The sequence below is a fragment of the Botryllus schlosseri genome, chromosome 10, assembly GCF_051294905.1.
Source record: "Botryllus schlosseri isolate E-star chromosome 10, Bs_hap1, whole genome shotgun sequence".
Lineage (NCBI taxonomy): Eukaryota > Metazoa > Chordata > Ascidiacea > Stolidobranchia > Styelidae > Botryllus > Botryllus schlosseri.
This window is the reverse complement of record NC_137245.1, coordinates 12,512,952-12,529,466: the sequence shown is the minus strand read 5'-3', so window position 1 is coordinate 12,529,466 and position 16,515 is coordinate 12,512,952.

The window sequence follows — 16,515 nt, the reverse complement described above, 5'->3', positions numbered from 1 at the left end:
ACACATCTTGTGCAGAGTATCAGAGTGTTGCGACAGTAAAGATATTTTTCGCGTGACGAACCAAGATCGTTGTTTAAATGTTAATGCATTTCGATTACCGAGTTGCTGTACAATAGAGATGAATCTACATTAGACCGTGCTGTGTACTTCGATTAAAACCACATGTAAATCTATTCGCACAACTCGATGATGTTGATATAGTGTTACTTGAATTAATTATTACCTATTTACACAACATAAAAACAAAAATTCATGTCGTAGCAGGTTTCTTGAACTCGTGCTTGATGAAAACGATTGGCGACAAGTATGCTTTTGTGTTTGAGTGAAAAATAATTATTTAGAGTAGTGACAGTTTGTGACCAACGAATGCAAATCGATCATGGTATTACAATATACGCTTTCGTCAACATAACGACTTGGTGTAGAAACACTTTAACGTTTTTCAATAACCAGAATCTTGAAACATGTTGCTTGTGTGATTTACAGCTGGTGCACAAAGGTTAGCGATGTTTTTTAATATAGTTCCACTTTCTAGTTGTTTTGATGTGAGGCTCGGTGCTTCTCGTTAGTAAAGTAAATTGTTTTGTGCGTTAGATTTGTGGTAAGTAAGTCGAATACATACTCTTTTGTGGAAGTAACTGTATTACTGCAATATCATTGGTAGGTCTCTGAAACAGTCACCGCGGTTTTAATTTTGAAAGATGTCGGTATAATGTTTTCTAAAAGTCAAACTCGGACGGATATCATGGCTATGTAGGACTTACGATAAACATTATACTTATACAACTTTGTTACAAGAACTATGATATTTCTGTAAGTGCTATAGTCGTGTGTTGGATTATTTGAATATTTAGATGCGTGTCCATTCATGTCAAAAACACTTGCGACGTCAAAACAGTTTGTAGAGTATAACTAGGCATTCTTTACTTTGAAAGCGTAGGCAATCATTCTTCAGTTTTGTAGCATCAAAAATGCCGAGTAAGGTCGACTACTTTGTGTGATGTAAATAACCTTCGTACTTTTGTAACAGTTGTGACGATGATCATTCGTATCCCACAAAATATTGAATGATCGCTAACACACTGAGTTCATAACCCAAGATAGTGAAAATTGTGTACTCTTAGACTAACATAATTCGTATCCAGCAAAACGATAGACACCAAAGGTTCGATGGAGTTTAAATCTAGATTGTATTAAGCGAAGTGATGAGTATCTCCAGTAATAAAGTCGAAACGACCAAAACAAATTTCTGTGTCTTGTAAATAACTATTTGGTATGATATTACTTGAGTGTGTAACAATTCGTATCCGTCGAGGTTGAATGTTTAGCCATATCGAAATGAATCCAGATCACATGAAGTATACATTAATCACAATAGAATCGACGAGAATGTTAACCACGTAGAGTGTGTTTGTTTAAAAGTTATCTCCAATACGGTTACTTCGATCGGTATTGATTCCATGTCATACAAAAGCATGTAACCTTTGTACAGTTTCGTAGTATGGGAATATCGAGTGAAGTTGATTATTTTTGTGTGACGAAAATATCTTGTATTGATATTGGACACTGGTTTCGTTACCCATGCAAGTGAGTGAAAATTGTTCTTGGCTGGACAGATATGATTAGTATTTAGAAAAAACGACTCACACCAATTAAGCGACGCTGTTTCCTATCCAATGACTGAGTGAAATTTCTCAGGGGGTTTGATTTACCGAGTTAATTGTCGGCGATTCAATCACATACAAGTATATGGTCTTTTAGTGACTGATTATTGTGACGACATTTACTTTGACGAATGGCAATGGAAAAATGTCCAATTTCTCTGATCGTGTGCGCTGCACAAATAGTTCTAGTATGTAATCAGTGAACGTCATGTAAATTGACAACGACTCTCAGTAGTTTGGTTAGATGATGGAGGTTCAAATCGATATCGCTACTACGAACAGCAATACAAACACATTTTTGTAGATTTCAGTGTAGCGCACATTTCGATTTTATTAATGCTGAGAGGTTTCTGTATTACTCAAGTATAGTTGAATAGGTGGTGCCTAGCAAACATATTCCAATTTACTTTTGTAATGATCAAAGTGAGTGTGAAATGATGCGAACGGATTAAGCATTAATCAAATGGTGGTATGTCAATTCACCTAGTGTGATATCTTGACACCAGGTAATGCGCGAAAGTGTTTCAATTCTCACCGACAATAAAGTATTGCCCCGGTTATTGTTCAACAAAGGAAATTGTTGTTTCATCTTTAGTCTTGTTTAATGCAGACATTTGTAAAATATTTCCTGATATCCACAATACTCTGTGTGGTTTGCACCAAGGCTGAATAATTTTCCAATCGAGAACATTTTAGACACACATAGTTTACAGCTCAATATGTTAATAACAATGGTACTGAAAAGTTTGTTGCTGTCACAATAATCTTTACCACAACGCCGGGTCTAATTAACACAAATAATTTAATAGTCAAGTCATGATCAACTATTACATATGTCAAATCAATGTGTCAATCCTTATGTTTACATCATGATAATTTTCAATATAACACCTGCGTTCGATTGTAAGAAATGAATTCTCAACATGTTGGGCAGACTTTCAAATCTCGCATACTCAAACATATTATGTTAATCTCAAGTCGCGGGCACCGAGAAGTAATTACTTTTATCTTACAAAATATACCGCATAGTAATTTCTTTGTCTTACAGAATAGTAACGACTTTTCAAGTTGAATAAAAAAGACGTGTAGGGATATGAATACAACCAGGCTTGTTATGGATTTTGGGTTTTAGTGCTTGTATGGATTCGTGTATGTTTGGCTGTTTTTCATATTGATACTGTTGAGTTGGTCGGTTAACGGATTTACTTGACAATGTTTTCGTGGTTGATTCTTTGAATATGGTAAGATGGTCAGATGTCGAGACGTAATACTATTTCCGTGAACTCAATTACAACAAAACATAACCAGCATTCAAATAATCCGTAAGCTACAAGTGGATTTAAAACTTGATGCTGTTTTGTGGTTAACTCAAGTCAGTGGTCATATTTGTGTTGATTTCAGGAATGATCATGACGAGTTGGTCGGGTAAATTAGTGGTAGTAACTATGACCGTACAGAGTTGCTGACATTCAAACATCTTTTACGCTGTAATATACGTATTTTATTGTGATAAATTATTTCTCAGTTATTGTTCAGACATTCAAATCTCGTATACTCAAAATATAATATGTTTATGTCAAGTCATTTATGTGTCGATTAGTAAATAGCTTACTTTGTCTTCAGAATAGTAACGACCTTTACAATTGAATAAAAAAGACCGATCATATGAATACAACCAGAATGAATTAATTCAGATTTGTGAGTTGCAGTGGCATAATCAAGTAAGTGAAAACTAGATTTTGAACACTTGTTAATGTTGTAAATAATTCTTTTGAGTATGGTAAGATGTTAAAAATGTCGCTTTGACAAACGAAAAGTCGGATCGCGAATAGAGTTGCAATGTTCCATTACTTGTTTCGAATCAATGTGCGTATAATATCAATATGGGACTGTGGGAAAGTTGATAGTCATGTTTGTCAATCCTATTTCAATTCACACTACACCAAAGTCAAAATATTCGGTTTTGGATTATCTCAATTTACCTAGTACATCCCGCGAATGGATTCCGACCCATGCTATAACTAGATCGCTATGTCTGATGCATTATCCCGTCAGCGACGTAGGGTTTTACAATTATTTCACACCTTTTCGAATAAGCGTCAACTTCGCAAAGGATTAGGGTGGGATCAGAAATAAGTGAGAATTTGTCGGTATTCGAATCATCGTCTGTGACGGCTCTGTTATTCGTTACTTATTAAATTTTACCAGTGAAATCCGGTTCCTGTGACATACCGATTATCAAAATATTACATTGTGGCGATTGGAATGTATGTAACAACAAGTTGGTGAGGGCTGGCTATGTCTTAGGTGTTATCTCGTGAGTGATCGTGGGATTTGCAACCTATTTCGCACCTTTTTGAAGTGTTAGTTTGTGAACGCGGCTATTGTTGGTATCGCCGTCTACGTGGGTTCTGTGGTAAACTAATTACCAAAATATTACATTGTCAACGATCGGCATGTATGTAACAGTGAGTCGCGAGCGATGGTTATGTCTTAGGTATTATCTTGTGAGCGATCGCGGGATTTTGCCAATATTTCACACCTTTTCGGAGTGTTAGTTTGTGAACGCGGCTATTGTTGGTATCGCCGTCTACGTGGGTTCTGTGGTAAACTAATTACCAAGCGACTGATTCCTAGATTTAGCAAACTATTTCACACCCTTTTTGGTGAAAGTACGACATGCCGCTAGCATTCTATCAACGAAAGTACGAATCATCGCCGCACCCATAAGAATAACGATATATCGAAGTCGCACTCGCCGTAAACGTTGGGAATAACTCAAATCGGTCATATATAATAATATTGAATATACATGCTAAGTAATGGCGTCACTGTTTACTATACTTGATATTCAACACCACCTCACCAGAGATCCCTATACCCGTAACGTTATCAGACAGGTCATCGACACAGCGTATACCTGAAAGAGTGGTATCACCGACGATACGGCAGGTCATCAGCGATAGGGACTCGAAAAGGGTGGAGTCACCAACACGAGTTTTCACGGCAGGTCATGAGCGAGTCCTATACCTGAAAGGGTGGGGTCACCAGAGATCCCATAAGAACACATGGCAGGTCACCAGCGGAAGGGGGGGTCAAAAGGGTGGGGTCACCAACACGAGTTTCGCGGCAGGTCACCAGCGGGCCCATAAGAAACAATGGCGTCATGCGACCGATCTACATAACTACTGACCGCCGACCCTAAAAATGCTGTAAGACGATGTAGTCCTGGTGAAAGATATTTTTGGTCCGTATATGACAGGGTTTAGAAGCCTATTTCGTCAAAAGAGCTATATTTACCCTATATTTTCAATTGTGAATATATATTCACCATTACGTCACAATTGAATGTGCGTGACGTCCTGGCTTAGGAAAAAACAATCAGAAATATGTTTTTAACAATGGCCTTTGTTTTAAAACTCTTTTTTTGTTTTGTTTTTGTTTTTGTTTTAAACACAACCCTAACTCGACCCCGCGACCTATTGGTGTTGCAGCTGTGGATTATACCACTACGCTATCTCGACACGGACTGACTGTAGAATTGCTGCATAGTAGTCGTATACGTCAATTAGGAAGCGTATCTCGCTTACTATTGCGGGTAAGCAATGAATAGGAAAAGGGCGACGCGAGTACCGAAGCCAAATGAAGTTATTTTATGGTACATTGCTATCACAGGACATCCCCTGCAGTAATAGATTTTTTACAACTCGAAGACTATTCAGGCAGGGCTTTGGAGCAGCCGTAAATTTGCATTGCTCCAGCTCCGGCTCCGAAGCTCTCTTCTATCATACATTAGCTCCGGAGCCGCATTATTACCCCTGCTCCGGCTCCAGCTCCGGCTCTGAAAATTATCGAAGGTGTCAGTCTATATCAGGGGTGGGCAACCCTCGGCCTGCGGGCCATATGTAGCCCGCGAGGTTTTGAGTAGCCTGCCAGCTATTTTCCTATTATATTATCGAAATTCTGTTATATTATCGAAATTGAATTGCTCAGATTGTGAACTTGCAAGGCCAACTAAAAATATAATTAGTATGACCGCGACACTTGGGATGTTGATGACTAAAATATCAGTTCCGACGCATTGACAGATCCAGGGTCCAGCAGTCACATTTTTAGTAAATCGTCGTGCATAACAATAAACTAAAATAGTAGTGAAATTTTTCTTCACGCTTCGCGTGTTTAATTGTCACACCATTTCTTTCTCTGTAGCCTACCCCCACCTGAAAATTAAAAAACGCCTGATTTAGCAGATTGAGTCTAACTATAGTTTATTAGCAATTACGAGAGAAAGTGGCCTATATTCGCGTTGTGCTCGCAGAAAGATCGTCGACGATGAAATGTAAGCACAAAATGATTGTCGTATCGTATATTAGCGGAAATCTTCGATATCGATATATGTCCAGAAGCCGAATAGTCCTGTCCTTGCAAACTGAGCCCAGCGGGCGGTATACAGTCGACCCGCAATATAGCCAAGTAATAATAATATTAACTTTGAAAATTTTACGCGCCTGGAGCGGCTAGTGGGCCGCGCACTCGTTCGTCAATTTCATGTGGCCCTTTAGCCGAAAAGGTTGGCCACCTCTGGTCTATATAGATTACTAATTTTCCGGTAGGTTAGTTATCTATAGTAATCTGGAGTCTGTCAGCCGTCAGTAACATCAAATGCAGTAACGAAGACATAGGGCCGCCGTGCCGGCTTGTGACGACATAATGAATACTTGTCAATCGTCGATAACATCATAGTTGCACTATCTCTATAGTTGCACTAGAACGCACTTTACTCCGTGCCATTGCTGTGTACAGCATTAAAATTCTGATGCGGCGTTTTAACACTGGCACTGCACTCGTTAACATTAAGCCATACAGCTCAATTCAATCTTTGAATGTTCGATTATTATTCAACTGTAACTGCAGTAAGAGCAATATGGGCGGATATACCGACGTGATCTATAGAAATTCGATTTGTACCAAATGGCCAATGGTTTGACGTTCGATGTTGGTGCACCCGTTACCAGTCCATCCGGTATCGCTCAAGTTTATCGAAATATAATATTTTTCCGTTGGAACGAATCGAATAATCGAATTAAACACTGTGCCATGCACATTGCGTCATGCCCATCAGTGGCGGCTCGTGACAATATCGGGTGGTGGGGCAAGGGCTGCAAGCGACTTTTTATCAAGATGACGTCACAATGGCGTTTTCCAACGTAAACAAGTACCTTGGTGGTACGGTAACACGAACTTCCCGACAACAGTGATTTTAACGTATGTGCCGCGAGATGTCTGCCGGTGAGCTGTGACTTGAAGTGTGGTAACTGCGTAAACGGCGTACGGAACAAAGATTCGACACGGTTCATGTTCGCACTATACCTGTCCGTTGGGTGAATCAGTTTTTATCGCCTAAACGCGCGAAGCGCGAAAAATTTCTATAATTCATGACTGAATCGGGCAATATGACCGGGAATTGCATATATATTGCTATCAATTTTTATCCTTTCTCTGCTTACGTAATCAGATTTACCGGTAGAGCAGAGTGAGGTGTGTTTGAAAGGGTAGGACCCCTCAATAATAAATAAACATCTCCGGGTGTATTGTATACCCGTTGGCAGGAACGAAACAGCACTTCGTCAGGCCCCAAAAAACTGGAGTCTTGGGCTGCCATACGGTGACAAACCGACCCGCCAGGCCGCCGCCACGTTGTACACTTTTGCCACGAAATTATAGACGTACTGCTTAGTAAGCCAGCGCGAAGCGCGAAAATTTTCGATAATTCACGATAAAATCGGTCAATAAGATCGGGAATTGCATATATATTGCTATCAATTTCTTGTCCTCTATGCTCAGTTGCTCACGTAATCAGATTTACCGGTAGAGCTAAGTCAGGTGTTGTCTTGGAAAATGTAGAGCCCGTAAATAAGAATTAAACATCTTGGGGAAGGTGGACCCGCTGGTATGACTTCGTTACATGATGTTATTTCGTGACCTCCTGTTTGCCATATCAAAAATATACAATCGCCCAAACCTACTAAACTAAAAGATCACACGATTTCAAATTGGTATTTCTTCACTGGCATATAATTTTCCCCTGCGGGCTGGTATTTGTCTTGTGAGGTTCAGATTGCCAAGACAGGAATATTTAGGTGCCAGTCATTTGGCGCCTATGTATGTATTTTGTATATACAACGAAGTTTTCGGTCAGCATAAGGGCAGTCCTTTTCGGCTAAGGTTTTCTCGCTGCCGATCGTTCTGGCACACTTCTTGCAGTCGCATGTTACATGGCCTAAAACTTTATATGTCTTGGTGCGTCGTGGCGAGGTAATAGCCAACGCTGATATGTCCATTTCTATAAATCTTGCGTTTTTTTCTTGTGGGAAGAGTACCCAATATGCAAGACAGTTGGCAAGTTGAAATCGCGCGCAGCGCGAAAAATTTTTGATAAAGTTGCTTAAATTTAAAAAAAAAAAATACTCTATAATTTATGCTAATTCACGAAATAATTTTGGGCCCCCTTCGAGCTCGCCCCCCCCCGATTGGGGGGTTTGGGGTGCGGCAGTTACGGCCCTGCTGAGGAACTACAGATAACAGCCTCGGGATTTCCGTTCCGGTACAGCATAGGAGATTATGGCCTTGAGGCTGGAGACTGTCACACGACACATACGGCTTACGGTCTATAGCAGGGGTGGGCAAACTTTTGAGCTCGCGGGCCGCATTCAACATCTCAATTCATTCGCGGGCCGCACTATATAAAATTGGGATTATAAACCAAATCGCAATATTGATATATGATGATATAGTGAGGACATGGGGACAATATATGTGCTTATTTAAAACAAGCCAAATATTGCGTTGATGATATCGTACACGCGTCAGAAACATATAACGGCTAGATTTCATAGGCGGGCGGACCTCAATACCCAATTTGTCAAAACTATAGAGATAAAAGGCGGTTGGCCCGATTCTTAGAATAGGATTGAAATATAAATCTGTGAGCAGTGATCTGTTCATAGGTTTAGTAATTCCGCTTTGGGCTCAGTTCCAGGACACAAAATGCTGACAGCATCATAACCATGTTAGCTTCAAACACGCTTCTACTATGTGTAGATAAAATATAAATACCCCCATTCCACGCATACAGACAACGAATGTACCTAAGACACGCTCGAATCGTTTTTTTTATAAGCACATCACTGAAATAATTAAAAAGGAAGTGGACAATCTGAAATCTCACTGGTGATCAAAATTATGTCAATCTCGTTGCAGCTATCCCGCTGTGATATCAAGTATTTACCTTAGATCAGTGGTTCTCAAACTTTTTAAGACACGCCCCGCCCCCTTATGATGGTCAAAGATTTCGCGCCCCCTTGTCGTCATATCACAAAACGCAACCATGATGCTAGCCAACCTAACGGGTGGTTTGATGGCTTGGAAGGTTACAACTGTGGATGAGAGATTTTTAAATATGTAATTCAGACTAAATACATGGCAATAACTATGAATTGGGTGAAAATCGCGCGGAGCGCGAAAATTTTTTTCGGTCGAGCTCAGCTTCGTATCCCTTTCAGATGCTTTCACGCCCCCAAGGGGGCGCGCCCACCAGTTTGAAAACCACTGTCTTAGAATTATCATGGTGAAATATAATAAGAAAAAGTCGCTGCATTAATTCGATCTTTAGTACGCATTTTATCAAAATTTTAAAAAATTCCTTTAGACTCTCGCGGGCCGCACAAAACGGCGTGGCGGGCCGCATGCGGCCCGCGGGCCGTAGTTTGCCCACCCCTGGTCTATAGTGTCTAACTGTCTATATGTCTGCTGCAAAATCGCCTTTGGAAAATATATTACCGAATAAATACGTGGATGAAAGCCGAAAATTGGTACACTGTTACATGAAATCATCGAGAAGTAGCCTCATGACCGTTTTCGGTATGGTACACTGTCAAAATTAATACGAACAGACCAACGCCGAATTTTTGCGTAAAATTTACTGAGGAATAGGCTGATCAAGCGATCAGCTGTTAGCCGCCATCGAAAACGAAACAGCTATCGCGCTTGACAGGGCTTGTAATTGTAAGCAAACGGCCCGAAGGCCACAATTTCACGGTGAAATTGACATTGGAGAATATAAAATAAAAGTAAATATTTGAATGCAAACCGAGGATGTTAGTAAACTGTTTCATGATCAGAGGTGGTCAAAGTAGTCAAGAAAGCTACTCAAGTAGAAGTAGAAGTAGCGACGAAAAAATCTACTCAAGTACAAGTAGAAGTACTTCTTCCACAAGCAACCTAAAACTACTTGAAGTAGAAGTAGAATTGACCGACTTTAAATCTACTCAAGTAAGTAAGTAGTTGTGAAAACGATCGTAATTCGTTCGCATGGGTTGTCAAAAGATGCAAATTGAGCTATGCGAAAAGGTGTCGAGCTTAATTCATATTGATGCATATCACGAGGTATTCAATTTTCGACAGCATAAGCATTCGTCCGCATAATGGGATGAAAATGATGATATTGATATGGAAATGCGATACTAATCCTATGTTTAATCGAACAGCACGTTTTGGAAAATATCATGGTATGGCGTACTCCCCCATATTATAAGGCCCGTAGTTTAGTCGAAGAGCAAGCAATAAGGAGAAGTTGTATAGGATACGGAGTAAACACTTTGCTCGATTAGAAAACGTGAACAAAAAATATGATTGATCGTAAAAATGCCACATTGTGTAGCTTTATTTCCGGAAATAAAAGATATTACTATACTTGCTTTTATACTTCAACATGTATGTTATCCAGACAAAAGAACTGATATCAATTAGGGCAAGTTTTTGCAACTTTTGCAACATTTTTTTACAGCTTCCAGCAGTTTCCTAAATACTCGTAAGATATGTAGAATGCTGTTTCAAGCTGTTTGAAGGAATCTTATAGTGCTACTTTTTGCAACTTTTTTCCATATTTTTCATGCAACTTTTTCGATTTTTCATGCAAGTATTTTCGATTTTGGTGAAATACACGGCCAAATTCGACTGAAACACCGTAAATCAGCACCGAAGTAACGCTTTTACGGGTATTTCGGGAGCTGAGCCGGAAAATTGACCTTTTTTTAGTCAACCGAGCAAAATGTGGTCAAAATGCAACTTCTGCAACTTTTTCGAAAATAAATGAATAAATGCAACTTTCCACGGATTTAACTGCAACAAAAACTTGCCCTAATATAACTCAAAATATATAATACTGGGAATTGAAAGTAAAATATAAATACTTATTATCAAAGCGGAAAATATATTTCATATGTCTTTAGTCCAGAAAGTTTCAAAGGTGATATGCTAAAACAGCTCTAAAACTAACAAAAGTTGGATTCCATCCACTTTTCTTGAAATAGGAAAATGACTCGACTCGACTCGAGTCAATATTTGGAATGACTCGACTTGTACTCGAGTCATTACGCATGACTCGACTCAAGTCATTGACTCGGCTTATTTTATGTGACTTGAAGGTGAAGAAAGTTGCGAATCACAATGGTTAGATCAACGCATGTGACGAATTCGGTCGACATCGCTATTTGTCACCACTGCTTTCGTTGCACTCGTCTGATATCAGATATGCGCCGCCGAAAAAACAAAAGACAATGGTACATAGTAGCAAATAGCAATGCATTGTACAAAATCATCCAGTGATGAAGAGGTAATAGATCCTCCGCCAACAAAGTACTCAAGACATTTCAATTATACAAGCAAACAATCGAAGCAAAGTCCAATTAGAGCCAAAGAAATGACTATCAGATGGTTAAGTAGCCTAGGGGAGACCGGGGACAATTATAACTAGGGGCAAATGTAACAATCGACCTCGCCGCTAGTAGGATGGAGAAATCAGCTTGATATTTTAAGTGCGCATGCAGTAGTTATCTCTCCTATTATACCTGGAGTTACGTTGAGCTACGATGCGAAACCCCGGAATAATTTGCAAAAAACGAAATTTTTGACCCTTGAGTAAAGTTTTTCTGGTCTGGAATAATTTGTCTGGACGAATAGTACCTCAAGTAGTTACAACATAATATGTGTAGCTGGAACAATGTTACTATAGTCTACCGTGGTGGTGGAAAGAATAGGACTTGCATCGCCGGGAAGGTACCATACTGAGACAAAAATCATGGTCGAGCGTGTCAGGGGCAATCGTAACACTCTGTTACTTTTGCCCCGTTACAATATGTTATCAATTCTGAATGTCTTTGTTCATATGTTGATATTACCATTCATCTACTGCAGAATAATCTTGCAACAGCCAGAAGTTCACCAGAACAGATACTGCCTTGCGATACCAATTCTAACATGATCATCTGTCGAAACGGCCATACAATAGTGGTAATGTGAATTCGACGGTTCGGTTATTTTCGTGATTCCACCACACTTTCTCATGTTGATCGACTTTTGGTGTGTCGAACTTCAATAGTCATGACTTAATTCTCGTCCTCTGACTTTGATCATGACCCACTTACATTTTGATATTTGATGTGAACAATTTATGTTAATTTTCTACAGCACAGATAAATGTCATTATAGCTTTGACGCCACACAATGTTGCGTCCTCGTTTTACTATACTATCATCGGCCCATTCAACCAAGATATGTTAGCCAGGTCGGTTTCGCACCTTCACAGGTGACCGAATGACCAACCCATTATGCCCGCTGAACAACAGAACCTTGGTAGAAGAGGCCGAATATGTGTAGGGAGATGATAGAATGAATGTGTCTCTTGTACACTTTAAGCTTGAACAAGACACGAAGGGTGATATTGCATTCAGATGCCATAAATGCGATGGGGCGTAGCCTGGAAGCGTTCAAACGTCTCTTCCTTTAGTTTCATGCAATATTACAATTTGTGCTTCCGTTTTCGTTGTTCATTCACTTTGTGTTTAGTTATAAATACCACTGTTACAATTGTCCCGCAAGGGTGGTACAATTGCCCCAGGGTACGGGGCGTTTGTAACATTTGAGCAGCGATTTTTGCGACCCAAAATTTCCATGATTGATTGTTGATTGAGTTCCAATTTAGTTTTCATATCAACTATCGAGTTGTTGGCTTCTTTATATAAAACTTTGGAAGTGAAATTTCCACGAGAAGAACACGTAATGTTGGAAAATACGAAAAGTGTTACAATTGTCCCCGGTCTCCCCTACTTGGAAGAGACTGATAAGCTCATGAGTAGATATGAAGGCGATGATTCTTTGCATTTTTGGCCGACTAGAATGGATGAGTATCTAATGCTCTTCAGTGTGGTTCAAAATTGCTTTTCGATTTCTGCATCTAATGCACCAGAGGAACGTGTATCCAGTGGATGTGGATTATTCTTTGGCCATGCCGCCTCAACATATATGAGAATCTCCTTTCCACTTTAGTATTTTTCAAGTGTAACTCATTGATTTGATCTGCTGTCTGTGAAAACACACAATAGCCTCCGTCCGTTTGACGTTTTGTTAGGTATGTGCATTGTGCACGTGATAATAATGAATGGCTAATGTTGTGTGATATTTGTACAATAGGGCCGATCAAAAATACCTTCTTTTTTATTCTACTGGGTGGCTACTTGATAAAATTGCTACGTTGCATAAAAAGAACACTGAATCTGGCCTAATTTGAAAAAGTGGAATCAATGATATGAGAGGAGAAAATTTTGGATTTGAAAATACATGGAGTATTTTTAGTGAGAAATGATTTCATATAATATAATTACATACTAGCAGTAAGTCGACTATTTTTTCATATCCAAAATATTCCACTCTAATAACTCCACTTCTTCTAGTTGGAATGGAGCCAAATTTTCTATGAATCATGTTTTTACACAATCTAACAATATCATGAGGTAGCCGGTATATTTCGAAAGTCTCTATTTGTAATTAATCCAAAATATTTTCTCTTAGCATTGCTTTCTACTGGTTGGAATTAAGCCAAATTTAAGTTCTTTTTAGATAATCTAACAATTTTAAGAAGTAGCCTCTTTTTTGAGATTCTGTCCTCATTTTTGAGAATTTTTTGGTAAATGTAGGCCAAATTCGACGCAAAATCGACTAAGACTACAATAAATCAGCACTTAAGTAACGCTCCGGCGACTATTTCGGCAGCTGAGCAGGAAAGTTGACTTTTTTTCTGGTCAACCACCTGATATGATGTGAAAGGAAAACTGTACCTCTACATAAGCGTTTATCTGTTGGTTCTTTACCAGCTTGTATCTAGCTAGACGTGAATTCGTAGGTCCTCTATCATATAGTATGTAGACGCGAATTCGTTAATTCTCTATAAGCTATTTGTGAGCGGTCGTCGATGTGCTCGTAATAAAAACTGAATGCTTTTATTTGTGATATATCAGACTGACAAGACAGATATTTGATTTAAAGTTCTAAGATTAGTAACGTTATCGTATTGGCGGCCTGTCTCGTTTATCTGTAGCATCGGTATATGAGGCCAGGAACTGTCTGTTATCTGCCTAACTAAATAAACTTGTGCCAAGACTATGATAGGGACAAAATAAGCATGTTTGGCAAGCAAGGAATTCGATATCACCCAAGCAGGATTTAAAACATAAGTTGAACATGACTTCAATACTGTGACTTGGACTCGACTTGAGTCATAACACTATGACTCGGACTTGACCCTTAAAACGGTGACTTGGACTCGGACTCGAGTCGATGATGAATTGAAAATGACTCGACTCGACTCGAGTCAAAACCACAAAAGTCAGATTGACTCGTGACTCGGAACCATGTGACTTGGTTACAACCCTGCCTGAAATCGATGCGGATTTCATTATAGAACACACTCCATAACAACTCCGCTATGCGCCTGAATATTTGATCAAACGCGAGTGGTCAGAAGACGCAACGCGAGGCAACAAGACCGAGAACTCGATACTGAAGATGTCAATTTCTATATGCGCGAAATGTTGCGATTGTCATCTCCTGCTGTGAAGGAACATGATATCTTATGCGCCGGCCGGAACTATCGCTTCTTCTGTGATTGTGATGTCAGACTGGCCCAGACATTGAACAATGAACATGGACGGAATTGATTGAAACACAGACTGACTGTGAACAGACAGCGGCGTAATTGATTTTGACTAACGCTAATACTAAAACAGAACGACCAGAAAATGTCTTGCAGGCTCTTGATATTGAAACTTTCAACTCCTATGAAATCAAAGTCACTAATGAATAGAATCCAGAACAGACCTTCTATTTGGGAAAATAATTCCTGCAACCTTATTAGCCGTCGCCGAAGATGCGTATTCGTTTGTTCTCGAGGCGGAGTGATTGAAATCTCCCAATTGTCGGCGCGTGTGTTGGCGAATATGTTGCGGAGATTGCGAGCTCGCTAATTGACTACACCAGTGGTTCCCAAAAGGTGGGGAATTCCCCACCAGTGGCGAATTCAATGATTTCTGGTGGGGAATAGACGCATTCGTTCAAATATTATATACAGGACTGTCTACATATTCACGGAGACACATGCGCAATTACCGTTAACTGCTCTGGAACGTATGTATCGAAAATTATATTGAGTTTTGTTCACAAAACCTCATTTTTAACTCTGGATGGCAAATCATGGCGTCACAAACGCATCCAACACGACTAGTTTGACGTGAAATAACGCTTTCGCGAAATTTTGAGCGTTACTAGTATCAGTTCACAATACGTTTTATGTTGCACTTAAATTCGATTGTCTTGCGTACTGGGGTGGTTGTTTGTCTTGTGTAGTCAAACCAGCAGATAGCTGCCCTGTGATGACGAAAGTGCTCGGTAATGCAGAGCAGGACCGTAACTGCCGCACCCCAAACCCCCCAATTGGGGGGGGGGGCGAGCTCGAAGAGGCCCAAAATTATTTTCTCAATTAACATAAATTAAAATTTTTTGGGGAAATTTATGCTACTTAATTAAAACATTTTCGCTCTGAGTTCGCGAATTAATATTGCCGAATATCTAATCATTCGGTACCCTTCCCCCACGAAAATACGTAGAATATATAGAAATGGAGACTTCGGGGTGGGCCATTACTGCGCCTCGACGCACCAAGGTCATGTAACATGCAACTCAAAACAGTGTGCCAGAACAAGCAGCGATAAGACCTTGGCCGAGAAGGAATGGGTGTGGTAACCGAAATCTTCGATATATTTAATTGTCCATAGGTAGGTAAATGGCTGGCGCCGAATGTGCCTGTCCTGGCGATCTGAACTGCACAGGGCAAATGCAATCCCGCAGGGAAAAACTATTTGCCAGTAAAGCAATACCACTTGGAAATCGTGTGTGCCTTGGAGTTTGTGCAATTTCCATATCTTTTGACATAGCAGATATAGGAGGTCACGAAATATCATAATGTAATGAGGTCAATAAGTCAACGGGTCCGCCTGAAAAGGTTTAATTCTTATTTAGGGGTCTTACTTTTTCCAACACACCTCACTCAGCTCTAGCGGTAAATCTGATCACGTGAGCAGAGATGGAATAAAAATTGATAACAGAATATATGCAATTTCCGATCATATTTACAGATTAAAACACGAACTATACAAATTTTTCGCGATTCGCGCGTTTAGTCCGAATAAGGCGACGCACTAAACAGTATACTCAATGTAGCTGACAACTAGCGGGAAAAGGCGTACAGGCTTAGCGCGGATGACGGGGTTCTGGGGTCTTCGCCCCCCAGAAGTTAGGTTTATCCTCTGTGGGGGCCTAAGATCAATGTTTTTTTTGGCGGGGCTGACGAAGTGCTGTTACGGTCTTGTGGGGAATGAAGGCTCGGAATAAATCTGAAGTGGGGAATGAAGACGAAAAGGTTGGGAACCACTGGACTACACAGTCGCACGCGTTGGTAATC